Genomic DNA, 23,935 nt, shown 5'->3' with positions numbered 1-23,935 from the left:
TCTTTGTCCATATTCTCTGTTATCTTTTCCAAGTAAGATTAGTAAAGATTTAAATTTCGAAATTAAATTAAAGAAATTAAATAACAAAGTATTTCTATGTAGTTTTAAAGTGAGAGAAAGGTGTTACAAAAGTCATCCAGTTTCGTGGGTGCGATGAAATAATAGCATTTAATAATAGCATTTATAATAATAGGATTTAATTCAAAATTTTTGATTTTGTTGATTTTTCTTACAATATTCTTTCTTTAATTGCATAGTTTTAATCGAGTAAGCACTAATAAGTTTCAGATTATGAAAAGGAAATTCACAAAAAGTATTTAATTTTTCAAGTTTATTTCGCTATGCAACTTTAGCGTAATTTACTCATTCGCTCATCTATGTGTTGCCTAGGTAATAGTCCGCGCTAATCAAAAGTCTTCGATTTTTTTCAACCTAATGATTTTACTTATTTGCATTATTTGGACTTCTATTGGTGTAACGTTCGGTCTTTTTCAATTGCGGTTTAGTGTACACTGAACCTATACGGATTTGCAAGGGGGGCCATCATCATGTAGAAGTCTTAAGTAATTCACAATCCTTATTTTAGTAGCAGGCGGATAACGTCAGTCCAGTTAAACGTTTACCTCCAGCACCCTTAGTAATGACATGGTTACAAGGATAGAAATAGAAATAGAAAATTTACGACATCTCAAGCGACTGCTCATGCAAAAATACTGCCTACCTAGAATATAGATTTTTCTTCTCCCTTTTTCAGAAAAAAAATCAGTCATTCTAAGCGAGGACTGTAGGAGAAGCGATAGTTACGGGAGCTGCCGACAACGCATCCATAATGCATTGTTTACTCTCCATTAAAAAATAATAAAATTAAGAATAATAAGTACTTACTACTTAGTATAAGTTTAATTGACCTGTTTAGGAAAAGGTATCCCGATAGGTTTCCCTCTCAGTAACTGAAATAAAGAAAGATTTCAGTTGACAATGTTAACGTATGTAATTCTTGAGCAGCTCTGCTTATTTCCCCGAGTATAGCGGCCACACTTGATTTGGATGGAAATTGTATACCGCTTTTGCTAACATTCGACACTAGGCGACGCATTTATTAGTATGACCAAATTTTCAAATAAAGTATACTATAATAGAAAAACATCGACAGTTTGTTTGTTTTGTTTGTTTTTTGTTTTTGTTTTTTTTGTTTTTTTGCAAAAGAATGTGGGCAAAATTGGAGAAAGCGTTTATTTTTTAGGAAAAGATAGCAAGCGAATCACAAGCCGCAAATTGACAACAATAATTTCCAATAATAAATTTTAACAATAGTATTTTGGGGTGACAGAGGGCAAGTGTAGAAAGAAAAACAATTGGGTAAATAATTTAACACATAACTGAAAGAAAAACAGACTTTTTAAAGTATACTTTTTATTATTATTGCTAGACTTACAGCAGATGTGCTAACAGTTATATCTCATATGATTAACGAATCTATTGACGGAGGCTTCCTTTCTAGACATATCAAAGGCCTTCATAGGGTATGGCATAAAGGTCTACTTCACAAAATCTCCAGCTACGGTCTAGCTGTAAATGTCTTTTTAATTTCTAAAGCATTTCTTCATAATGTTCATAAAAGTAGTGGTCGATGGGCAGAAATCAAAAGCTCACAGTATTAATGCTGGAGTTACTCGAGGGTCCATTTTGAACCCAACTCTCTTCCTGATCTACATCAATGATCTCCCAAATCACATCCTGAGGTAATTCGTATGCTGACGATACTATCATCTTCAAAGGCTATAAACGATCAAGTTCTCTCCGATTCTCTCCTTTGATCTTGATGACGTGGTTTAATGGGGAAAGAGGTGTCTGGTTTATTTTAATGCATCTAAAACCAAGCTACTATCTTTACATCATCAGCGCTCTGATTCCTGTCTTGCACCAATTGAAATGAGTGGCTCTCGTCTTGGTGGGGCTCCATATTTTGACAAGCTTCTAGGTCTGCACTTTTCTCTTGATCAGAGATGGAATACGTACATCAAATCCATTGTCCAGGCTACTGGGAAAATGGTGGGATCGTTCTACCGCTCACTGCAACTCTTTACCTTTATAAGAGCCAAGTACATCCAAGGATGGAGTACTGTTGCCACATCTTGGCAGAAGCTGCCAGATGCAGCTTATTCTACATTGGCAGAGCTCAAAATAGACTTCGTAGCCTAGTGGGGGTGTCCTTTTATCTTCTCAGCAACCTTTTTCTCTCACAGAAGAGACATTGCGATCTTGTCACTGCTTTATCATTATTTTCATGGCAAGTGCTCGTTTTATCACGAGTTCATATGAAAGCTTTCTGTGGGTTGAACGTTCAATCCTCAGAATGGACGATGTTTAGAATGCAATCACGAATTAATTAAGATTTCTATCTGGCCATGAATGACAAGTTTCGACTATAGAAATTGCAAAGATTGCTAATAAAAAACCTAAATGACGTAATAACATAGATATGTTATTGAAACCTGGAAAAAACAAAGTCAGTATGTTTTAAGGAATGACAAGATTTCGATAACCATGGAATACAGTATATTATATAAATGGAATGTATCAGAAATCAATGGTTGCCGTTTCGAAAAATAAAATTGGTTTAGAATGACCAGAAGTAGAACGTAATCGATAAATCAAAATCTGTTATTCTAATATTTCGAAGAGAGAAAGTAAAATGAATTATATGAAGTAGTTAACCAAAACGTAATTAATGTGAGAATGATCTCATCAAAATAGAATAAATACTATTCTAACCTGTCTCCTTTCTGTTAAGAGATGATGTAATAATAGATTTACGATTTTAGGGGATGCGGCTTGTTTAGGTTGAAAGTGTAAAGTATCAGAATAATAAAATAGAAATATGAAATAATACCAACGTATATGTTCTATAAAAGTCTTCCAAGTTATGTGAGTGGCAGTGGCTGTATATCTGAATGCAAGGGTGAAAATTACCCCGACCTTCTTCATGGGCGACTATTTTAAGGGAAAATATCGAGCAGGATTAAATATAAAGACAGATAAAAACAATCAAACGGGAACGAAATTCAATTTTTTCCTGATACGGAACAACATTGACGAAAATAATTGATAAAACAGTTTTCACTATGTAGAAAATTTTTATATCGGCCTATCAAATATTGTGAAAATATCACTTTACACATGATATTATTTTAAGATTTCATTTTAAAACCGCAAATATGGTTTGAAGTTCAGAAGGAATAAACGAACTACCAGCAATTTAAAAAGAAAATTTCATATGACGAAAGATTAAGAAAAGTCAATTGACTCAAATTTCCTCAAGATCATGAAGACGGCGTTGACGCATATAATACATGCCATTCATTCAAGAAATTTTAATCTTTGAATATTGCCTAAAGAAATATTACGAGGAAACATGAATTAAAACTTTCAAAAGAATTTGGTGAAGAAAAAAAACGCTAGACAAAATTATTAACAAGACGTGGAATAAACGACCGTCATCGGTGGTGAATGCTTAATCGTTACGTTTTTTTTAAGTAAGGCTGGGTTAATTATAAAAGGAATATACTTACCCAATGGAAATATAACAAATTCAAAGACGCATATGTTTAGTTAATCTTTGAACTAATACATAGTATATCTAGCTGCAAAAGAATGCATGTCTTACGCACTAATTGCTCGCATACGTGTAATGTTTTTACAAGGGAGTCACCTTTTATCAAGGCCCGAAGGCCATTTGAGGATAAGGGTTAATGGATGTAAGGTGGTAGTTTAGTAATCGGTAATGATGTTCGTTGGGTACAATTTGATTATTAAGAGGGACAGGTCAACAAGAACTTGTTTACATTAGACTTGAAGGCTACCGTACTGTCATTACCAATGATCCCTCACTGGTAAAATTTAAAAAAAAAACAGGTGATTTTTTTTTTGGGGGGGGGGCAATGATTCGCTGTACTCTATATTGCTTTCGAGCACCACTGCAAATCATTTTTAATCCTGAGTAATCACTGATAATTGTCAATGTTTTTTTCTTTGTGCCTTAAATGATTATAAATCGACTCGGAATGGACACGTTTGATCTCTCTCTCTCTCTCTCTCTATATATATATATATATATATATATATATATATATATATATATATAGATATATATATATATATATATATATATATAGAGAGAGAGAGAGAGAGAGATCAAATGTGTCCATTCCGATTATATATATATCCATCTCTCTCTCTCTCTCTCTCTCTCTCTCTCTCTCTCTCTCTCTCTCTCTCTCTCTCTCTTTAAATCCCCCTGTAACATAGCGCGGTAGCGCTTATGCAAATGCATGTGAAATGACGTCACCGGTAAAAGGAACAATAAAGACTTTAAAAAGATCACGTGCGAAGCGTAAATGACGCTCGAGAAGATGATCACGTGAGAGAGGTCACAGCGGTAACAAGAGAATGAGGAAATAAACGTCGTTGTACAAAACAAAAATGAGTTGAAGTCCTTTTTTATTCTTGGTCTCCTTTGTGACGGAATATACAACGTGTTGCTTCCCGGATGACGTTATCTATCTCTGCGTGTCCTTCTTGTAGAGGTAAAGGTAATGCTCCTTTCATTCCTTCCATCACTTTTTAACCTTGCAGAGATAAGTGTAGAGAAAAATATTTTGCAAAAAGACTCTATATCTCAACTACTGTTTTTCTTGACTATTTTATGCAGTCTTAACCAACATTAGCACCACCGTGTTTTCATATGTAATGGTCATATTATGAAATGTACTTTACATATCTACACTAACGTTAGAGCCTTTTTATATACCTATAATCATATTTCTATTGCTCTAGTGTTTGTACTATTTTAATGTTTATCCTATTCTAGCATTATTCTATTTCAATTTTCCTGTGGTTGGTCGATGTCGTCTACCTATGTCGATTGATATCCGCACTCGAGGATTTTTCTTAATATTCCAGTTCTTTCCATAAGTGCCGTGCATAGCATTGTGTCAATCCTCCCTCAGTTTCTTAACCTCTTTGCAATAGTCGTTTGAGGTTTTGACAAACAACCGCTACTAATCTTTCTGATAACAACATTTAGCGATCTTTTCATGCATTAATTTAAAGAAGTTATAATTAATTAACTTAATCACTCAGTGTGTTACATTATGGCAAGTGGTTATTGACATGAGATCTGAAGAAGTCCATTTTGTAACCTTCAAGGGAGCAATATGGTGGCAGTGTTTTCCAGAGATTGAAAGTTCTTTGGAGGAAACTCTGTTCATAGATATTCTTCGCAGACGAAGAAAGTTTTTTACAGTGTTGGTAGAAGAAGAATTCTTGATGTGAAACTTTTACGAAGTGGAACCTGAGCTTGAAGCTCAGTAAAGGACCATCTACGCAATTACTGACAGAGAAAGACGAGCAACTAGTATTCTATGCAAAAAGGCTGAACAGAAGCGAGAAAAGCGTCCCTTATTAAATTGCAAAGTCGATTTTGAATTTTGTTAAGACAAGAAAAAGTGCTCCGAGCGGTACTTCCTAAACCTTGACAGCAGGAATGTGAGGCTGATACCTGAATGTGTCAAATTCGAATCTAGTTCGTTTTATAGAAATACTTTTACCTTGGAATGTTGACAACCTTCATGTGGTCCCTTCCATAAGTACTCTATATCTTTCTAAATAAAAATTCTAACTAGAAATGTATCAAAGTAATGAATGTCAACAATAATTATCTGATTCATACGAAATGTATGAATGATGTCCATTAAAACACGTTGGCAACAATGTTCCATCTAACTCTTATATTAGTAGAGAATTGCATAAGAAATAGACACTTTCTATAACTCTAGAAAGATACAAATATTTTCTCGGCAATTTTATGAACAGATTGGATATATGTCTTCCATTTAGATCTGTAGAGAAATTCAATTCTAGGAGATTATCAAAGTAATGGGGTTTAGAAAGTAGATGGGTATCCATGTTAACTTGAATAAAACAAGAATCTGAAAATATGAAGTATTTGCAAAGAAACTCTACTCATAGAAATACTACCTTACGCTAACTACATGGAGAAAGAAGAGAAAGTCTTTTTTGTTGTGGTAATAAGATGAATTCTTGATGTGAATGATGAAGCTCAGTCAAACATCTTCCATGAAATTAACAATAGAGACTAGAAAAACGTCTACGATGAAAAAGGAGTTGTAAGATATCATCATCTACGACATTTCAGAATCGTGTTTGAACTTTCTCTAGGCAACGAGCTCTGAACAATGACTTCCCCAGAACAATCACAGAAGTCACATAGTATTTCATCCGAAAATATGCAAACTGTGATTTCTTTGTAACTTTTGCCCCTATGTCTTGTTTCATCTTCGTTTTTGTTTGTTTTTTTTTTGGGGGGGAGGGGTTCACTACTAATAACCTGATGATTGGTAACCTGCTTTAATAAAATTTTTACATGACAATTATGATTATTAGACAACTTCTCAAACAATTAAATACCCCCAACACAGACTAAACTGTTTGAATCAGCACAAAAATCTATAATTGGGCTAAGAAATCCCATTAGTTTCTTAAATAAGACATTTAAATAGCTTCAGTTCGAAATCAAGGGTGAAAAGTCATTAATAAGTGCCATAAGGCATGAAACCATGAGTGTCGACTTATTCCAACATGTAAACATCTGAAATATATACCCAAACTAGCATTCAGACTACTTTTCACTTGATTCTACTCTTAAGCGATTGTATATATGAACACTTCTATTCTATCATTAATGAACCAAAGATGATCTACTCAGCATCAGATGAAGCCAAACTAATGACACCTGCTGCAAATAACCTCCTGCTTCCAGAATTTTCACCAATGAATGAAAATACTCTAAGCGACATTTATAAAATATCCAGGAGGTTGCCAAATTTATTAAGAACCTTGATTACAGCAAGGAAATTGGTCCTCACAATATTTCTGTCGTTGTACTCAAAAGTTTACTGCCATAACTCACTTGTACCCTTACAAAGCAGTTGAATCGTTGTTTAAGAGAGAAAGGTTTCCCGTCTTCTCCAAACATTTTGTCAGTTTGTCCAGTAGTTACTGAAAAGCGGCCTTCTGCATCTCAGTAGAGACATAAGTCTCTACAGAGATGCAGAAGGCCGCTTTTCATCATGAATAAACTGTTAGAATCTGTGATGTATCTAAATGTTGTAAATCATCTCATTAATCAACTTAACGACAAACAATATGGATTTCATCCTGCAAGATCAACACCTGTATGTAATATTGAATAGAGTCAGTGAATCTATCGATAAGACTTGTTTCTGTGGAGAAAGCTCTTGGCATATAGAAGGGTTTTCACAAGGTTTAGTACAAAGGGTTTCTTCACTAGCTTGATAGTTATGGAATATGTGGAAATGATTTCTCAACCATCAAATTGTTTTGTATAGATTTATAATAAAAGTAGTTGTTGATGGGCAAATTTTATAGCACGCTGTATCAACACCACAGTGCCTCAATGATCTATTCTAGGATTAACCCTCTTCTTCACCAATGATCTTCCAAATAATATTCTGAGATCATTTATCGATGCAGCAGTGTATGGCACACTTTGAAGAGCATTAGTGATCAGAATCTTGCGGATTCCCCTCTACATCTATCTATCTATATATATATCTATCTATCTCTTTCGACATGGAGCATGTATTGCAATAGAGAAAAAAATGGTTGGTTACTTGTAACATCTCTAAAATAAAACTTCCTTATTTTCTCCATCAGATACTTGTTTCGCATCGATTGTAATAAATGGTTCTTTCCTTGAGGGAGCCTCTTGTTTCAACAGAATCTTAGGACTGACTTTTGTTCCAAATCTATATAAAATATATTGCTAAAGTCACTGGAAAAATAGTCAGACCATTCTCTCGCTTCAGAAAGTATCTGACTTCTTATACCTGCATAAAAGTCAGATATCTCATACGATGGAGTATTGCTGCCACATCTAGAAAGATGCCGTTCAGGACATTTTTTTTACCTAAGCAAAAATCGACTTCACAATCTAGTTAGGGAAAACTTCTTACTTTTGTTACACCCCCTCTTACAGTTGTAATTATTTATCTACTTTATTCTTATATATATATGAAAATATTCACAGCAAGAACTCGTCTAGTTTCCAACTCTGCAAAGAAGATTTCTTTTTTTCTGTGGGAATTGAATCTCCATGGACAGAGTTTCTTTTCATATATTTTCATCTTTGGAAAACATTACCACAGAACTACTTTCCGCCAATTACAATGATATCCATTGTATTTAAATAAATTTCAGTGTCTGTCATTCTTCTTTGCTGCGGTTGTTATCTTTTTGTCCTTGTCTAGTTGTATGATCGATTGGCACCTTCACACCTTCCGACCTTCTGCAACAAAACTCAGTTTTTCGGCTGTTGGATTTCGTTACAATAACGAAGAACCAAATTTTCTTTTGTTTGGTAACAGTTATTTACGTATTTCTTTAGGTACCTCCTTTTCGTTGTTAACTACAATACACTTTTGCCTATTTTTTCAAATTAGAAAATAAACTCTCTTTATGTTTTCGATTGCAATATTTTGAATCTAATTTCTTGCTTTCTTTTTCTTTTTTGCTTCCATGTTTCTCATACTATCAGGTTGTTGCATAAGTTCCCGCCGTTTGATAAAAAAAAATTTGTTCTAAAACGTGTTTTGATATTTAGCAAATTTATATCGCATTACAAAGCATGTAGTATGTTCTACAAGATAATAATCATCATTTTTTGCTCATTATTTTTTCTCGTTTTTCAGATTGTCAAGTAGATAAAAAAAATCATATTTCTGACACCTTCTTTTCGCCTTTAATCGAGGGCGAAAAGCGAGTAAAGCGACCAAGAATATTTGTGTCGTATATGGAGAAGACGCTATAGCTGAGAGAGCTGTTCGAGATTAGTTTACCAGATTTAAACATAGTAATTTTGACCTTATTGCGTGAGCCTTTTCTAGTCTCACATAAAAACACACGTTCACATCTCAAGCTATATGACTTGTCATATATATACACACACGCTAACATACACACATGTACTCACACACGCGCACATGTACGCACACAGATGGACGACATCACTTCCTTTCAATGGAAATACACACATGCGCAAAAGACCACCGGGAACAAGTATAAAAGCAATAAGCGGTTTCTTCCTTTTAGGACCAACTTTCCAGTCTACGGACCGACAGCGTGCCTTTTCGGCATGCGTGCGCACGCGCGTACCTCACGCCATTTACTACTATGTGGGATAAAAGGCCAACAGACAGTACGTACACTCTTTCTCTCTCTATCTACTACTTGTGCCAGAGAACACCACCGCGTAGCTGACGGCTAAGATGGTGCACAGTTTAACTGATGTCAACCCTCTATCCTTTGTCTTTGTCTACACGCCGGACTATTGTTCCCATTTTCCACTACATCACTCACTTCTTTTCCCACGCGTGAACAAACGACAGTGACCCGAACGTGAGATGAAAATACATTTCCTTTTTCCTTCTATAATACCAATCCTACAACAAACGATGGTTACACCCGCGCGGACATGAACACATGTTATATCTAAAACATTCATTCTTTCAACAGTAAATAAATGACGTTTATCTTATCCATCAGTTGAGTTTTTGTTTCCTTCAATTCCATTCGTTTCATTATTTTCTTGTGGCGAGTTATTATATCCTGGTCCGCAACAACCTCGATGACGCTCCTCGTTCCGGAAGGCCAATCAAGATAGACGAAGACCAACTCAGAGTTCGTTTGAAGGACGCTGGCTATAAAACATGTAAAAAAATAGGGTGAAAAGATGAAGTGTGATTTTGCGAAAATTTATCGCCACTTTCAGTCGATGGGATTCACATAAAAACTTGCTGTTAAAATTCTTGGATTTTCATGAAAAAAAAAACTGTAGGATCTTATGCAACAACTTAATAGTGTATATTGAATAGAAACGTGTAAAATGAATAACCGACGCTCAAAATATATAAACATTTTAACTCCTCCCTTTACTTAAAAACTCACTTTTTAAAAAATCAGCAAATTAACCAATTTTTATGAAATTTTCAGTATTTATCAAAAAAAAATAATTTCTCGAATTAAAAATATTATCTTTGAATTAAATTTGTTTACTATTTTCAGGCAAAAAAAATAATTATAATTGCAATAAAATATTTCCATTTTTTTTTTTTTTACATTTTTAGCGTAATTTTTATATGTAAGATTCTAATATTTCTCTTGCATGAAAATGTAATCTTCAGCGGAAAAATTGTTTGTATAATCTTTTTAAAACATTTTAATTTAAAAGCAGAAACGCACAAAAAAATAATTAAATTTTAAAAAATGATAAAAAAAATATGTACACGCGTTTTACAATTAGGGTGTACGGATGCACGGCTGGGGAAAAAAAAGAAAAGAAATCCATTCGCTTTTGCATTCTCTTCCTCCCTTCAACAACCGGAATCATTTTCAGAGGGTGATTCTTTTCTAGGATGCCAAGACGCCAGCTCGCCAAAAAGTACGCCAGCTCGCAAAAAGTACGCCACGGGCCAATTTTCATTCCGTCATAAAAACAACTTTCTACAGAAAAAAAACTTATTTTGTACACTTTTATCTCGCGAATAAACATGAAATTATATATTAAAAACCGTGTTTATTATTTTTAATATCCAACAACGGAGTTGAAGTCAATGATTTCGATTTTAAAACAAAACTAATTTTTTTGATAAATCTCTGTTTGGCATACTCATGAATTATTTTTTTTTAAAGAATAAAATTGAATAAAGTTTATTTTTACAAGAATGTTACAAGAATGTTTCTAGCCAATAAACATAAAAATATATGTGAAAACCCGCGTTTATGATTAAAAAAAAATCAAAATTTACACCGGGTATAAAGTGCGCTTCTTTTTTTTTTTTCTGAAACGGAAGTGAATTTGATAAAATTGTGTTTGGCGTACTCGTGATTTATTTTTTCTAAAGAATAAAATTGAATAAAGTTTATTTTTATAAAAATGTTTAGACATTTACCTAGCGAATGAGCATGAAAATATATATGAAAAACCGCGTTTATTATTTTTAAAAAATCCAATTTATACACCGCGTATGAAGTTGGCTTCCTTTTTTTTTCTTAAACTAAAGTGACTTTGTTTGAGAAAATTGTGTTTGGCGTACTCCTGATTTATTTTTTCTATAGAATAAAATTGAATAAAGTTTATTTTTACAAGAATGTTTAGACATTTACCAAGCCAATAAACATAAAAATATATGTGAAAAACCGCGTTTATTATTTTAAAAAAATCAAAATTTACACCGGGGTAAAGTGGGCTTCTTTTTTTTTTTTTTTTTCTTAAACGGAAGTGACTTTGATAAAATTGTGTTTGGCGTACTCATGATTTATTTTTTCTAAAGAATAAAATTGAATAAAGCTTATTTTTACAAGAATATTTAGACAATTACCTAGCGAATAACCATAAAAAAAACTAGGAAAAATAAACACGTTTATTATTTTAAAGATTTTTTAGAGGTGTCTTCTCAGGACCTGTAATAGTAAGTAGAAATTCACAGAAAGAGCTAACGAAACCATCTGACACAAAAATAAATTCATAAATTCAGGAAACGACAGTAATCAACGGAAGACATTGAATTGCTGAGTTATTATAATATAAACATTTATTTATTAAATGTAAAATTATTGTTTAACATGTTAGGTGAAAGTCGTATAGATTCAAAAGAATCACCGCCCAAAAATAATAAACGCGGTTTTTCCTATATAATTTTATGCTTATTTGCTAGGTAAATGTCTAAACATTCTTGTAAAAATAAACTTTATTCAATTTTATTCTTTAGAAAAAATAACTTATGAGTACGCCAAACAGAGGTTTATAAAAAAAAAATAGTTTTGTTTTAAAATCGAAATCATTGACTTCAACTCCGTTCTTGGATATTAAAAATAATAAACGCGGTTTTCAATATATAATTTCATGTTTATTCGCGAGATAAAAGTGTAAAAATAAGGGTTTTTTTTCTGTATAAAGTTGTTTTTATGCCGGAATGAAAGTTGGCCGTGGCGTACTTTTTGGCGAGCTGGCGTCCTGGCGTCCCAGAAAAGAATCACCGAGTTTCAGATAGCCTTTTGACCTTTTGGAGCTTCGTATGCATGACAACTTTTCGTTTGTTATATTGTGCGAAGCCAGAATCTCGCGTTTTGGGGGGTTCTTCAATCTATTTTTTGTACATTTTGTTGTTTTTTATTATTATTTAATTCAGTATCTTAGGATTTTACTTTATTTATTATCTTTGAAATAGTCCCAGAAAAATTATATTTATCATCAGGGAGTTTTACAACGAATTTATTTAACTTCAAAATTTAGCTGAACTTGTCAGTTTCCGAATATCACCGTGAAAAAATTTTTCATGACTTTTTTTTTTTCAGCGCGTAAAAATATTTTTTCCGTTTTGAAAATTGACTTTACTCTTTCAAATACAATCAAAAAGTAATCGGAAACCTACAAAAAATTATAATAAACCGGCTTTTATAACTATGCCCCCCCCCCTATCAGTTTTTCGCTATTAATACATGTAGCTAGTCTTTAAACCTTAAACAACGGTAATTCTTATTCCTCCCATAAGTAACCTCCCCTTACCTAGCTTTTAGTTATCTCCCGTGGATTGGTCAAATTAGGATTATCTCCCTTGAATCGTAGCAATGTTCTGTATATGAATTATATGGATTGGGTGGAGGTTAATAAATGAATAGATATGTATATATTTCCGTGTTTACAACAATTTTATTCTTTTTTTTTAATCTTCAGAGACTAATGAATTTAAATTAGTCGATTTGCCTGTATGCAGGCATAGTGTTCGTATAAATAAAAACATTTGTGAAATTTCAAAAATAGATATTAGACCTATATTAGATCTTCATGAATAAATGTTGCTTAAATTTAAATTTCTTTGGATTATTTTGAGGTTTTAATTGAGGCATAACATGAGTAGAATCTGCCCTTTGAAGATTGAAATATGTTAGATTTAATTTGATGATCTATATAATTTGACGATTTATCTATATATCTATAAAAGTGATAGTGTGTGTGTGTGTGTGTGTGTGTGTGTGTGTGTGTGTGTGTGTGTGTGTGTGTGTGTGTGTGTGTGTGTGTGTACATTTTCCTACACAATAACTGTCAATTTTCAGTCTACAGATACGAAATTTTATATACAGGGTATGGAGATTTGGGAAAATCTTTGTAATTCGTTTTCGGACAGAAATTTGGCTGTTAAGGGGTCAAAGTTCAACGATTTGACCTTTGAGAACTCTACCAATCTCCTCCGACAGTTTTGGGTATAAACAATTGAAATTTTATATATAGGTTCCTTTGACATGGATCTAACTTAATTTGAGCCCAAAACAATAAATGTTAAGGGGTCAAAGTTTTTAAAAATTTGACCTCTGCGATCTCTACCAAATTACTCAGACAATTTCTGGTCTAAACATTTGAAATTTGACATAAAGGGTATTCAGAGATAGGGCAAGCTTTTTAATTGGTTTGGGTCGAAAATTTGAGCTACCAATATATAAATCTATGGATGTATGTTTGCATGTCTGCCTAAAACTTTTGACAGAGGTGACGGATTTTCACAAGATCAGTATTGTTTGAAGCTTGATCCTTCAAACAACAAATACTAAAACCATTAATTAATAATAGCTAAAAATATTAGTTTCTTCACCCTCACCTGGGTACTTTTCTACAGGGAGGGGTCGCTTTTTCGACGATGTTTTCGAAAGTCATCCCCTCTTTTCGATTTTCTAGTCTTAATTTAAACCTAAGTCACTTCTGGTTTGGCGGTGGTCGTAACAGCAAAGACGTCATGTTTTTTCCCCCCGTTCTTTTCCTCCTTTGCGGTACGGGTTCGAGCTTGCCTTCCTACTACCACTTTTTTTTTTTTTGCTCAACACACACCTCCAAACACCCGGGCAACGGCCGAGCACCTATGCTAATACTTTTTTTTTTTTTTTTAAAGTAATCTTTGTAAAAATAATACAAAACTGGTCTGTTTGGAGAATTAATTTTACCCGTTCTCGAACAGGTATTCTTCTAATATCTTTATAAAGTACATTTTTATGTTTATATATTTGCAACTACATGATTTACTCCTAAACCAATTAACTGATCATTATGAATTTTAGAAGATATCTGCTGGATGAATATGTGGGCTATATCTATAATTTAGTTTTATGTTAAGGAGTAAATAAGGAATGGAAGCCCTTTGAGAAAATGGTGCAAAAACTCGTCTGTTTACACTTCCTAGGATGTATATTTTTCTAATATATATATATATATATATACACACACACACACACACACACAGTAGAACCCCGAGATATGGTAGCCTTAAGATACGGTTTTTTTCCAGGTTATGGTGTGGAATACAATGTTTTTCCAGCCCTTGGTTACAGTATTTGCCCCAGCTTACAGTGTTATTTATATTATTTGATTATATACATGTGTTTTATATACTGTACTTTGTTACTAATTTTTAATATGTACTGTATAACATTTAACTTAGGCCCCACCATATGGCGATTTTACCTTACGATCCCAACCCCAGAATGGATTAATGCCATATTCCAGGATTCTACTGGGTATATATATATATATATTACACCCACACTTTGAAAAGAACAATTCTGATTTCCATAAAGCTAATTTTTTTAAAATAAAATTTTAAAATGAATTGATAAAAATAGATTGTAACTTTCCAATAACAACAAACACATTAACACACTTGTAATAGAGCGTAGACGCACGTATGCTGTGACGTGACTGTCCTAGGGAGCGATTAGGCTCCCCACTTGGGGGAGGCTGAGGTTCCTGAAACACTGGAGAATGCCGGGCACATATGATTGTTTTATTCGCTAAGTATCATTGTATGCCCGGGCGACGGCAACCAACCCTGCTGAAAAAGATTTAAGCTATAAATTTTATTGTTTTAGTGAAAACGACAACTTGATGTCACTTTGAGAGACATAACGAAATATAATTTCGTTTCCGATGCCAACATGCGCTGATTCAGGGTTGTCTGGCCTCTGAGTGCAGTACCAGACCAAGAGGTCATGGGTTAACCTTTTGATTGTGAGAAACGAACCTGAGAGAGTTTGCAGAATCGCAGGTGCATACGGGAAAATAGGGGATCCCCCTGAGTTGAGGTAATTGGTTGCGATTGGTCCAGGAAGCAGCCTCAACCCATCCCGTCACCTCACTACATAAGCGTGTCCCCACGCCAAAATTGGCAGTCCAGCTGAAATTTGAGAAAACCAAATACCATCGAAGGGTCGTCACTCACCTCTTCTCCACATTCCTCTACCACCATATCGAGAGATAAGAATCAATCGATTGTTATTTTGAGGGGCTCAGTGGAGCCTGATAAAATATGGACAGTTGTATATAAATATTGTGTATATCTATCTTGTATTAACCAGTAGAATAGTTAACCGAATCCTTTTGTGTGCATGAGATTTATTCACTTCTAGCAGCATATCAACCCGAAGGTGAAATTGATTCCGACCAAATCGATCAACAGGTCTTATTATGCCGAGATACTTTGCAAAGAATCCACTACGAAGGACAAGCACAGGTCCCATTGGGTCAGTGACCACACATATACATACGAAATAACGTCACTGTAAGGAAAAAAAAACTGTAAAAAGCAGAGAGCATGTTAGAGAAAACAATCACATTAGAGACTTAGATGACGTCACAGTCGTATATGTTGAATAGTGGGGTTTATCTTTTTTTATATTCATGTATGTGTAAATGTGTGTATGTATATATGTCATATCATTTAGTTGACCATCTAGTGTGTATATTTTCACATTTATGCAACAGTTCTAACAGGAAACGATTGACGTGGACGTATCGAAACAGTTGTAGACAAATAGTTGTTTTTAACAGATGTAAATAACACAGCACATACCTGAATTATTTTTGAACATTTACTTTCATGATCTGGCCGGCATCTTCAGAGATTATGTTTTACAACTTGGCTTCCTGAGATGACGCTGCCACCTCCGCGCCATGGAGAGACCAACTCCTCTTTTTGAGTCACCCGTTCTCTCTGATGTCTAGCTAACGACTGCCTAGGATCTCCCCAAATCTACATATCACATGTCTCAGACCAATCTAGTAATTTGTTTATGCAAACCAAAAATCATGTTTACATCTATTTCCACATTCCTTTTGCGATATTATATGTCAATCATTTTTCCCCCGATTTAATTGTTTATTTTTCTAATCATAATTGCTCCAGTGACTGGCCATCACTCAAATCAATCTATATAATTATAAAACTCAAAAGACCTTGTAACGGGTGTTGTAACCCAACATCCAGTTTACGACTTCTTGTTGCGCATGCGTACATAAAACATAAACCCATGCCAGCATAAACAAATAAACACAAATCGCTACTTTTGCAGAATTTGACCTGATCACTGAAATATTAACGTTATTATTTGGAAATTATTATTTAACATGAGAAGGGTGGGGATGTTTTGCAACTATTCTGTATTTTGCGTTACAAATAAAGAATCAACGCGACAATAAAAGACATTGTTTTACTGTGTACGTTTTCAGCATCCCAATTTATACTTTCTGCTTTTTTTCTTTTACATCATTCATTTCCACATTGTCTTAATAAGGGCAATAATACTAATTAACATATAAATTAAATATTTGACCCAATGGGTCATGAATGTTTGTTAAAAATAAATGAAAAAAACGTTACATTTTATTTTCATTTTCTAAAAAGCCATTCTTAACATGGGGAGAGTGTTTTTTTTAACTATTCTGTACTCTCAACTAACAATTTCATTTAAAAAAGATATCAAAATGTTGCTCATTTACCTATAAGTATGGCAAACCACTTATAATTCAATGGATGTAAGTTTGTTATTTTTTTTTCAAAAATAAACAATTATAAACAGAACGACTCATAGAAATCTATATTATTTTTTCATTTCAATATACTTTCATAGAAATGTTTCTGTTATGTCACAAAAAACTATTTTCTTTACGCCACAAGTGTCATACTCATACATTAATCTAATAGCTAAAGAAAAAACTGTAAAAAAAAAAAAAAAAAAAAAAAAAAAAAAAATTCTTTTTAATTTGAAAAAAAAAATTTTTAATTAAAAATTGTAAGCCGTGTTGAATATTGTTTTATTTTTTCTCAATTTTTTTCGAATTTTTTTTTTTTGTTTTATCAGTCATATTTTTTAGTTGCTAAAACAGATTTTGTGGAGAGCTTAGGTTAACATGAATATCTTTAATGTTTGACAAAAGTTGTAGCATTATCACTGTTATTTAATATTATTGGAGACACTTCATTAACTGACTATGAAACTAAGTAGCTTATTAGGTTTTAAGTAAGAAGTTAAAATTAATCATGCAGGAATCAACACATTTTATTCCTGTGATTTGGTATTAAGAGCTGTTCATGGATTGACTTTCGGCTAAAAAAAACTAAATGTATCCAGTTTTTATTTTACAGTCCCTAAAGTTGAAAAAAAATAAATAAATAAAAATAAATAAATAAACAACGGATCGAATTCTTAGCAAGATATATGCTGAGTGACTTATGGTGTTTTTGTTTTGTTTTTTTCAGTATTTTGTACTTGAATTCTTAACACAGAATAGATAAGTTGAAAATCATTTTTTATTTTAAAATTAATGGCAAGTGAAATTACTTGAGTAAGACATTGAGGTTAACAGAATTATCTGTTAATAATAAAACTGAAGCTCTTTATTAGAAAAAAAAAAAAGATGCTACAGTTACATTGTCGCTGTGGTAGAAAGATAAGTGTTCACTAAGTATTTAAGGTACTTACTGATTCAGAAATGGAAGATGTACATTATGAAAAATTGGTTTGTGGACATAGCCCGAAAGCTGCCAAAAGGATTCGGACAACAAATCAAATTTCCGCAGGTATGGAATGTAACTTAGGCATCAAAATTTAGTGACTAGACTTTTGATAGTTTGGATTGCAAACAAAAGTAACTTAAAAAATGGTGGAAATTAGAAGTAATTAGTGAATAAACAGTGCTTGTATTAGACTTGCTGTCGAAGATAAAAAATGAGTGACAAAAACAGGAAATTGCAATAATTGTCGTGCAATATGCTGATATCCGATTAAGTCAGGGGCACGGATAATGTCTGGAAAATAAAAAAAAAACTACATTCTCATTATTGAAACAGGAAACAGACTTTTCCCCCCTTACAACGTATTAAAATTAAATTAATTAAGATGTCATTAAATATTTAGAGAAATACATTGGAATTCCCTTTTCTCGTTCTTTTTACAAATGAAAAATAGTAAATAAAGGAAAACAATTTCTTACGGAGGGAAAAGGAAACAAATGGTAAAGTGAAAGGGTTGAACGGACTATGCATCGAGACATTTTATATGTATCCATGTTTTGCCTAGAATTTTAATTTGGGGTTTTTTTTGCTTTACCTCCGAGCAAGTATTAAATTGTTGTAAATATTTCTGTTTAGGATATGAAGGAAATAACAGAGCATGTACACGCATATGCAAAGGCATACGAAATGCAAAATAATGTCACAGTAATGAAAAAGACAAAAAAGAGAGAGCACACGAGAGAAGACGATCACATTAGAGACGTGGGTGACGTCAGTCATAAGAAAAAAAAAATCACGCATGAAGGGAGAATCAAATGTTGTTACAACAGGAAAAAGCGAGTTGAAGTTCTTTCTATTCTTTGTCTACTTTGCGACTAAAGCTACAACATGTTGGTCTACTTGTGTAAATGTATTGCGTGTACTACGTTACATATTGAAGGTTAACAGGAGTTGTTCTACAAGACTTTTTTACATCATCCAATTTACAGTCAAAGTTTTGCTTCTTCACACTTCAAAACAAAGAATATTTGAAAAACACACTTCAAAGCCATCAATAAATCTCATTTTACATCTGTAAAAATATTGTACGATTGGTAATAAATTGAGAAAGAGTTTGAATTATAGTTTTAATAACTAGTTCCGATGAATTAAGAGCAGAATCTATTCTTACATGCACATATTTATTTATAAAAGAAAAAAAGAAAATGTTCACTAAATATGTGGTGTCTCAAGAACACATTTTATTTTAACATGAGAAGATACTTTCCCGTCTTGAGGACTGATAGATATGTGCATGGACTTTGAGTCCAAATTTGCAACACCATCCCATTAACGAAAAGGCACAGTTTAAAATCAGAGGACCAGGCTTCTATATGCTTTAGATAAACCTTACAACATTAATTACTTATATTTTCTCTGCCATTCAATCAAGACTATACCCTAATCAACTTTGACAGTATAAATACAGCACTCTTTAGATACTAACACCCAAGTACTTGTATTTGGGGATTTTACCACCACCACAGTAGTGTCTTGGTTTCTCAAGGTAGTAGCACACATAGCATCTCTATCTTAACAGTCACGTCCTCATAGATAGTGTAGATCAGCAAGTTTCATTTTTAGATGTTTTTCTAACTACAGCACCCAAGGATTGTGTGACAAATGCCCATAATCTACTTGGAAATGCTGATCACCTTGTGATATTGGTTGACATCACAAAGTTCTTGACCCCAAACTGAGAAGCCATTGCCCAAAATATTAAGATGCTTCAAAAAGGCTGGTTGTGAAGACATCAGAGAATACAGAGATGGCTTATCAACTACTAATTTCTTTCCTGTTGAACAGTGTGGCAATGAGACAACTGAATTGTGCAAAGCAAGTATTGAAGCAGATGTTCCCAAACAGAAGTATTATAGCAAGCCCTACTTTTCTTGTGCAGCATTCATTGTACAAAGGCAGCTTGCATTCTGCAAATTCGTCAGTCACGAGTAAAGCAGAAATAAACAAAAAATTTATAGGCTTGAAATACTTTTAAGAGTGAAATAGTCGCAGTCAAGAGAAGGCATACTGAAGTGATCAGGAAATCTATCACATTACATAAAATAGGATTTCATGATTTGTGGAAAATTTATAGTAGTGTGGTGAATATGGGACAATCAAAAATTCATTCACTAACCAACAGCCATTAGGTCGCTTGCACAGCAACCGAGAAAGTCGACCTACTTGCTCAGTATTCGCCTCTAACTCCACTATATACTCCTCAAATAACTCCCTTCACCAAATTTCCCTTTGCCGAAAGAAGCCATACTCAGATCTGAAAAATCACCCCTTTTCATGCCCAGGATATAAAACCTTAGACAAGTCGTGTGGCTCTGATCTCATCCCTACCACACTAATAAAATTCCTAATAAAGAAATGCTCTACTGAGCTAGCTTCTATCCTCTTCAACATATGCCTAGCAAAGTCTTGCTTACTTGGTTTAGTAGAAGAACCGATCCATAAAATTATCACCATCTCTTCGCTAAAATTTTTGAGCATTTAATCAATCAAGTACGTATCCACCATGTTGTAAATGTTAAGCTTCTTTCTGACCAGCAGTACGGATTTAGGCAAGTTCAACTGCGGATATTTTAATCATCTCTGAATGTATATACAATGCATTAGATACATTGGATACAGCAGGGGAAGCTAGAGCAGTAATAATCAACATGACCTTCCGGATAAAATTGTATCTGAGATAAATATATTTGCTGAAGACACAAGTACAAGGATGCAATACTGTGGGATGAGATAAGGGGTTGAACAACCAATGTACACATATCCAAAGCCATGGCAGAAATCCCAGAAAATTGTATTCCATCTATAGTGGAATTGGGCCATAAATGGTTAATATTTAATGCTACTATAACTAAGCTTCTTTTCTTTAACTACAAAAAAAAAATGAAATAAAATTTTTAAAAACTTCAACCAGCGATTGATATAAACATTGCGGTCTAGCTTACACAGGCAACAAATGCAGAGGACATTGCCAAAGCTGCTCCAAAGAAGATAGGCTCCCTCTACTGCGAGGGCATCCTATATTACAAAGCCACAATTCGCACTTGTATGGATTATTATTACACATCTGGGCTGGTACATATACTACTAGTTTCACTCTGTGACAGGGTTTAAAAGTCTCCAATTTAATAGGTCACATACTGTCAGTCATGCTTCAACCTCTGTCCCATCACACAGTATTGTATTCCTGTACTTGTAAAATAAGTATTTTAATGGAATGTCCTCTGATGAACTCATAGCATTTGTGCTCCCTCAACAAGCAAAATCCCATTCCTACACTGTTGAGGTCTCTCAATGCCAGAAGGCCTTCTATTCTAATAGCTTCTATCCTCAGGCTGCTAAACTTAATTCCCTCCCTATTTCCTTGACTAAGGAAATATTACTTTTAAACTGCAGAAGTTTAAAAGGTAATGTTAACAGACATCTTGCTACTTAACTCCCCTGTTAGACACGATCCCAAATGTTAGCCCCTTATGTTCCAAGTGGTAATCTGCATTGTTTGAGGTTTAAAAAAAAAAAAAAAAAAAAAAAAAAGTTCTATGCTAAAATTAAACAATTTTTCTACAGGATTTTTATGAGGAATTCAATAGTGATACTAATTTTGTATGAGGGTTTACAATATAGTGGAGTTTTGAATTTGGGTCTGACATTCATAAACAGCAAATATGTTTTCGTTTTTTGTATTATTTTTTTATTTATTAAAATAGTCAAAATCAAATGGTATTGTTGGGTTCAAGGATGAAAGCAAAGAGAGTTTGGTTCTTAGTTTATTTCACACATAAATGAAGGTAAAGTATGAATCAGAATGGCACATTTTTTTTTTCTTTTCTCGTAACATTGGTTTTTAATTCTTTCGAGGAGCAGGTGGGATTCATGTGAAAGGATCATGTGAAGCATTAAAGATCATGTGAAGGTTGCCAACATCCATAAGTAAATATAGACCAATAAGATGAACTGAACTTAAACATATGCAGGTCGTAAGTATGGCATTACCTACTTCACCGCAGCCACTTTTTGAGTAACATTAAAAAGATTTTAGCTATTAAATAAAAATGAACCTTCCACTCTGTGAAATGACATCTTTTTCTCAAGTTTGTTTTATTGTACATAAACTTCTGTTAGGTTATTTCATAAAAAAAAACAATTCTGTAACAATGTAAGATTTAAATAAATCCAAAACGCCACCAAAACCAGAACACAATAAAGAAAAGAATTTTAAGAAATTTTAAAGTTAAAATAACAAATAGTATTTTATTAATCAAAGCAAATAAAACAATGCAAAATGGTTTTGCTTTTTCATTAACTTATTTTTTCCAGAAAATATTCTGTTTTGCATCATAAAAAAAGATTAGAGACAAGATTTTAATGTTATTAAAGACTTTCTATTGTTTCTTTTGAAATTCTAAAAAAAATATTTTATATTTAACCAAAATAAAAAGCGTTTTTCCATTTCTATAGAAAACAAAAAGACTCTTAATTCATAACAATCGTTGGTTTCATCTTCGTTGCTGTGTTGGTGGATGGAGATTATGTAGTGTCATTGCAAGGTGCCTGTAAGAGAATAAGTACATTATAATTTTATTATTCACAAAATGTTCAAATTAAATTTGTTTATATATATATATATATATATATATATATATATATATATAAGTTAATTTCATGTTTGCATATATATATTATCACTCTCCACTTCTTTTTTTTTAAGATGGAATTGCCTGAAGATGCAATGTAATAAAGAGTCATTTTAACTTTCATAAGATTTTGCTGTGGAGATGAAAATTTTGGCTAAGATCAAAATGTCTTATCTGTTCAAATATGGTACAATAATATCATGGACGGCCATAGAATGGAAATGTCACAACATCCAACAAGTGTTTTAGAAATTGACTCCCATAACCAGACATATTCTGAAACTACATTAAATAGAATACTTAGATATGTTTGCTTCAGTTGGAACAAGTGTTTCAATAATATGGAGTCTTTGTTCATGCTGGCCATGGAAATATTTTTTTTTTAAAACATGACAGAAATATAAAATAGATGAAGGATACAACAGTAGAATTTTCACTGGTTTCACTAGGGCGCTTCTACAGAATTTGATTCAAATCAAACCAACATTTGCCAAACTAAACAGTTATTCAGTTATGGTTAAAAATCAATTTAGTTTAAATTATACAGAAGTAATCCCACTAGTAAAGTCGATGCTTTACGAGATTTCAATAACGAGACTTCATATTTTACTAGTGATAAAATTTTTTAAAATCCATTTTCTGGGAAAATAAACTTCTAAATTCAATACTATGCATAATTCTTTTTATGGTTTGTTTAAGTTTTTTTAAAAATACATAACTGCAAGCATTAATTTTCTATGTGAAATACATATTTGCAAGAGAAGTCTGAACACAATCTGATTAAATTTTTGTTTTTACTAACAAGTCATCATTCAAAAATAAGGGTTAATGAGGGGGGAACCGATTGTCAATTAAATGATAAAGAATATTATGAAAGGATTGAAGATAATGGAATGAATAAAATTTAATTACTTATAATGGCAGTTCATGAAAAGTATTTAACATTGGAATTGAAGGCAACTATGTTACCAACTGCGTTATGGTAGTTTTGCGATAATGGAAGCTTTTGGGAATAAAATTTATTTTTATGTTAGATATATAAAAAAGAAAAGCTCTTTTCAGTTTTGCAAGACAACTTTTACATAGAGGAATCCGAGATTTGAACTCGGTCAAGCATCTTCTATGAAAATAATAGAGTAGAAAAAGACTAGCCATATACGTTCTGTGAGAAAAGGACTACAAAAGAACAGAAAATATCCTCCCCACTAGATTGTGAAGTTCATTTTGTACTTTATTACAGCAAGGAACTTTGCTCTGAGCAGCACCTCTTTAGATGTAGCAAAAGTACTCTATCTTAGGATGTATCTG

General features: G+C 33.0%; 1 protein-coding gene across 2 annotated transcripts in view; it reads right to left on the bottom strand.

Annotated features, from left to right (window-relative positions):
• Positions 1-22,216: 22,216 nt before the first annotated feature.
• LOC145293841 (galectin-4-like) overlaps positions 22,217-23,935 on the bottom strand; it is a 115,530-nt gene continuing 113,811 nt past the window's right edge. For both annotated transcript variants that reach the window (XM_080140514.1, XM_080140515.1), the window contains one exon: positions 22,217-22,544. The gene's annotated coding sequence lies outside the window, so the exon portion shown is untranslated. The remainder of the gene's footprint in view (positions 22,545-23,935) is intronic.

Source organism: Euprymna scolopes, chromosome 15, assembly GCF_053919585.1.
Source record: "Euprymna scolopes isolate OS-2025 chromosome 15, ASM5391958v1, whole genome shotgun sequence".
NCBI classification, from domain to species: domain Eukaryota; kingdom Metazoa; phylum Mollusca; class Cephalopoda; order Sepiida; family Sepiolidae; genus Euprymna; species Euprymna scolopes.
Note: the sequence above shows the minus strand (reverse complement) of the source record. Positions and strands in the feature narration are given on the sequence as shown.